Source organism: Protopterus annectens, chromosome 9.part0, assembly GCF_019279795.1.
Source record: "Protopterus annectens isolate FY-2018-M chromosome 9.part0, PAN1.0, whole genome shotgun sequence".
Lineage (NCBI taxonomy): Eukaryota > Metazoa > Chordata > Ceratodontiformes > Protopteridae > Protopterus > Protopterus annectens.
This window is the reverse complement of record NC_056743.1, coordinates 983,598,342-983,603,652: the sequence shown is the minus strand read 5'-3', so window position 1 is coordinate 983,603,652 and position 5,311 is coordinate 983,598,342.

Sequence of the window (5,311 nt, the reverse complement as noted above, 5' to 3'; positions counted from 1 at the left end):
AACAGTTGATCTGCTGTGGCGACCCCTTTCGGGAGCAGCCGAAAGAAGTAGTAGTAGGAGTGTTCTGCACAGAACTTTCCCAAATTATATTGCCCCCCCTCCCCCAAATACCTTTACTGAAGAAAAAGTCTATGGGGTATGTTACCAGATCCAATGATAAATGGAATCTGATAAGTGTGGACAGAATTTAACCAATCTTAGACTTTTTAACTGCAAATAATCCCACATCCTAAGTTCTCCAGTGCCTTGTGATCTAAACTCTGTAAACAGAATGGTACAGTAATCTAGTTCCTTGGAAAAATCAGAGCATCAGATGATCAAGTTTTCAGAAACTCGAAATTCATATGGTCAGGACCATATGATCAAATTTCTGAAAACATGAACATCAAAACAAAACCCAGAAAAATCTTCCTTTTTTACACTTATATATACCAACTCTGAAATTGCACTACAGTGAGGAAAAGGGTAAATTTCCCAATCTGAACTGTACTGCGATCTCCATTCAAAAGCTTCAGGTTTTCAAAAACTCGATCATATGGTCCCAACCATATGAATTTCTTCTTCTCCTTTTGGCTGTTGCCATTAGGTGTCACCACAGTGGATCATCTGTTTCCATTTCTTCCTGTCCTCTGTATCTTGCTCTGTCACACCAACAGCCTGCATGTCCTCTCACCACATCCATAAACCTTATCTTAGGCCTTCCTCTTTTCCTCTTACCTGACAACTCCATCCTTAGCATCCTTTTCCCAATATACCTAGCATCCCTCCTCAGCACATGCCCAAACCAATGCAATCTCGCCTTTCTGGCTTTGTCTCCAAACCATCCAACCTGAGCTGACCCTCTAATATACTGATTCCTAATCCTGTCCATCCCTGTCACACCCAATGCAAATCTTAACATCTTTAACTCTGCTACCTCCAGCTTTGACTCCTGGCTTTTTGTCAGTGCCACTGTCTATGACCCATATAACATAGCTGGTCTCACTACCCTCTTGTAGGCCTTCCCTTTCATTCTTATCAGTACCTGTCTGTCACAAATCACTCCTGACACTCGTTTCCACCCACTCCACCCTGCCTGTACTGTCTTCTTCACCTCCCTTCCACACTCACCATTACTCTGAACTGTTGAGCCAAAGTATTTAAATTCATCTACCTTCGCCAACTCTACTCCCTGCATCCTCACCATTCCTCTAGCCTTCCTCCCATTCACACAAATATATTCTGTCTTAGACCTGCTGACCTTCATTTCTCTCCTCTCTAGAGCATATCTCCACCTCTCCAGGGTCTCTTCAACCTGTTCCCTGCTCTCACTACAGATCACAAGTCATCGGCAAATAACACAGTCCACGGGGACTCCTGTCTGATCTTGTCTGTTAACCTGTCCATCACCATTGCAAATAAGAAAGGGCTCAGAGCTGATCCTTGATGCAATCCCACCTCCACCTTAAATGCATCTTTCACTCCTACTGCAGACCTCACCACTGTCACACTGCCCTCATACAGATCCTGTACCACTCTTACATACTTCTCTGCCACTCCAGACTTCCTCATACAATACCACAACTCCTCTCTAGGAATCCTGTCATATGCTTTCTCTAAGTCCACAAAGACACAATGCAACTCCTTCTGACCTTCTCGATACTTCTCCATCAACACCCTCAGAGCATCACATCTGTAGTGCTCTTTCCCGGCATGAAACCATACTGTTACTCACTAATCATCACCTCCCTTCTTAACCTAGCTCCCACTACTCTTTCCCATAACTTCATGCTGTGACTGATCAATTTTATCCCTTTGTAGTTATTACAACTCTGCACATCACCCTTATTCTTAAAAATTGGTAGCAAAACACTTCTCCACTCCTCAGGCATCCTCTCACTTTCCAAGATTTAATTAAACAATCTTGTTAAAAACTCCACTGCCATCTCTCCTAAATACCTCCATGCTTCCACAGGTATGTCATCTGTACCTACAGCTTTTCCATTCTTCATCTTCTTCTTCATAGCTGTCCTTACTTCCTCCCTCTCTGCTAATCTGCTGGACTTCTTGATTCACTATCCCTACATCATCCAACCATCTCTCTCTCTCTCTCTCTCTCTCTCTCTCTCTCTCTCATTCTTTTCGTTTATCAGCCTCTCAAAATACTTTTCCATCTGCTCAACACACTCTCCTCACTTGTGAGTACATTTCCCTCATCCTTTATCACCCTTACCTGCTGCACATCTTTCTTAGCTCAGTCCCTCTGTCAGGCCAGTCTGTATAGGTCCTTTTCTCCCTCCTTAATGTCCAAGCTTTTATACACCTTATCCTTAGCCTTAGTCACCTCTCTCTTTGCCATACGCCTCATCTCCTTATACTCCTGTCTACTTTCTTCTTCTCGCTGACAATCCCACTTCTTCTTTGCCAACCTCTTTCTCTGTATACTCTCCTGTATTTCCTCATTCCACCACCAGGTCTGTTTCTGTCAAGATAATATCTGGGATGTCTGTGAACATCCAAAGTATGTAGTATCCTTTCTCCCTCATTTTTTTTATGTTTTAGAAAGGAGACAAGGATATGAATAACGTAGTTCAAATGAAACTCAGATAACAATTTACCCATAATGGAAGGATTAGTTCTGAAAGAAGACCCACCGTTGTGGAAAATGAGATGTGATTGGCCCACCATAAGAGTATGCAACTCAGATACTCTTCTTGCAGAAGTCAAAGGTATCAACAGAATTGTTTCCCATGTTAAGAACCTCAAGTCAGTCTGATGAGTTGGTTCAAACAGAGCACAAGTTAATTTTCCAGGACAATTAAGATCCCAAGGAGCAGCCACCTGTTTTCTAGGAGACTTGGTATGCAGGACTCCTTTCAAAAATATTTTCACACGTGAATGCATTGAAAGAGGGGAGGCCATGCAGAAATGGTTGACAGGTGTACCTTGATGAAGAAGTTATTCAGGCCAGAAGATAATAACTCCTACAAATAATGTAGAACCTTTAATGGGTTCTGGTTCTTGTCTTGGTACCAAGTGGAAAATATTTTCCATTTGTTGATGTATGATTTTGTAGAAGTAGATTTATTTTCTTCCTTTAATACCTGCTGCATGTCCACAGGAAAAATAGATGCCTAAGAGTAGTAAGACTCTAGCATCCAGGCAGTTAGTTGCAGTTGTTTGGAGTTGGAGTCTACAAAACAACCACTGTCTTGTCGGAGTTGGAGTCTACAAAACAACCACTGTCTTGTCGGAGTATGTCCAGTCTGTGATAAAGCTTATGGTAATTGTCTTTTGCTATTTCCAAATGAAGGAACAACCACTGTTGTCTGGGCTAGAAGGGAGTCATAACAATGACCAGGGTATTAGTGGAAAGGGTGGAAAGGCATACTGAAACAGTCCTGTCCAAGAAAATGAAAAGGCATCTGTTTACCAGGCCTTTTTGCATGGTATCCTGGAGAAGAATTGTGCCAAATGATTTTTCTGACTGGAGGCATAATGATCTATCTGATGTATTTCAGCAGGATCAATCGCTGGAAATCTTCTGAGCTTCCATTTGAGAGGGTCTGTCCTGGTTCTACTCAGCTTTTTTGCCACAAAATTTTGCTCTGATGAAATGTAAGATGCATACAGAGTGAAATCATGCTGCAAATCTATACCCCAGGCTAGCATGCTTAGTCTACATATAAGTTAAGATCTGGTTACCCTATTTTTTATGTACCGCATCACTGTGGTGTTTTCTGTAACCACCTGTAAAAGTCATATGCACCATAGATGATTGAGAGATATGACAGCATTTATGATGGCCATCTCTTTTACATTTATGTGTCGTGTTCTGTCTTTCCTGTTCCATAGAAGGTGCACTTTTATCCCCATGGACACCGCTCCCCATGCAACATCTGAGTCCTCCATTGTTACAGACTGTGCTGAAGCTGGAAGGGAAAATAAAAGACCTGGATCCAGATAAAATTGATTTCTTCATCAAAGAATTTCCTTTCTCAAAAACCCCAAAACTGGAATCTGGAATATCAGGGGATGTTGATGCTGGGACCAGAGAGATATTGGGTACCACTGATTTTTTTCATGTGGAGTCTTACTAGAAGAATCATGAGAATCATAGATGTCAGGAATCCTAGTAGCTTAAGAAATTCCCTAGCTGAGACTTTGAGTGGAAAAACTCAGGAATAGATCTTGATATAAATTTACATTCTTCTGTAGAAAAAAGCTGTTTGAAATGAGGTATGTAAGAGACTTTGCAGGAAAACAATCCCATGAGAGTGAGTTAAACAAGATTAGTCGATGTTCTCCTGAAACCTCAGTTTGTCAAGTGAGAGACTCAACACTTCGAAAAAGTCTCTGTAAAGATAAGTAAGTTGCCTAAATAAGGAAAAAATGCAAACACCTTGCAGTTTGTATTGGGATATCACTGGAATAGACACTTTCTAAATACACTTGGAGCAGTGGATAACCCAAAATATAATGCAGAGAAATGAAAGTGTGATCCAGATACAGAAAATCTTAAGAAACATCTAAAATATTTAACTGTAGGAATGTGATGATAATCATCTTTTGAATCTAGGGTCAGCACAAAACTTAACTGGGGAATAAGAGATAACATTTTTAACTTTGGAGCTGTCACAAACTGGTTTAAAAAGGAAAGCTCTAGAATGGTTTCCACAAAGCTTCTTTCTCTGGTACCAGAAACATTCTTAAACAAAAACCTTCTCCTATCTGAGGAAGAACAGCTTTTGACACCCCCTGAGTCAACAGATGAAGAATGACAAGGTGAAAAGAAGAGTCTGATCTGGTGGATGAGGAAGAATCCCTTGGAAAGGAGGGGGAGGGTCCCACTGCAATCTTTATCTGTGATAAATCATTTTCAGAACCCATTTGTATGAGACTTGTCTGTTGTCAAAGAGAGAAGAGGAGATTCATATTCTTGGGAAGAATTAAAGGTGTGTCAGGGTGGAAAGGGGGGTTCTGAAGACAGCCATTCATGAATGTTAGACTGCTTTTTATTTTGAGGGGCTTTTCCTACTTGGGACCTCCATGTCACTGCTTTGTACAAGCCTGCTTGCCAGCAGATTGCTGTGTCTGCTTGTTTAACATTCTTAAAAAAGTTGTAGAAATAACTTGTGACAAACTTGAAAAATGAAGATTGAAAATTCTATGAAAGTCCCAAATCAAATTGCCTCTCTCATCACGTTTTGTAAGGACTTCTACAGCTGATGGTCCAAAGATTACCTCTCTGTCTAAGGGGGAATTCAAAATGTCAGCTTTAATGTCCTCAGGAAGGTTTATGAGTAGCAAACCTCCTCATAACAGTTCCAGT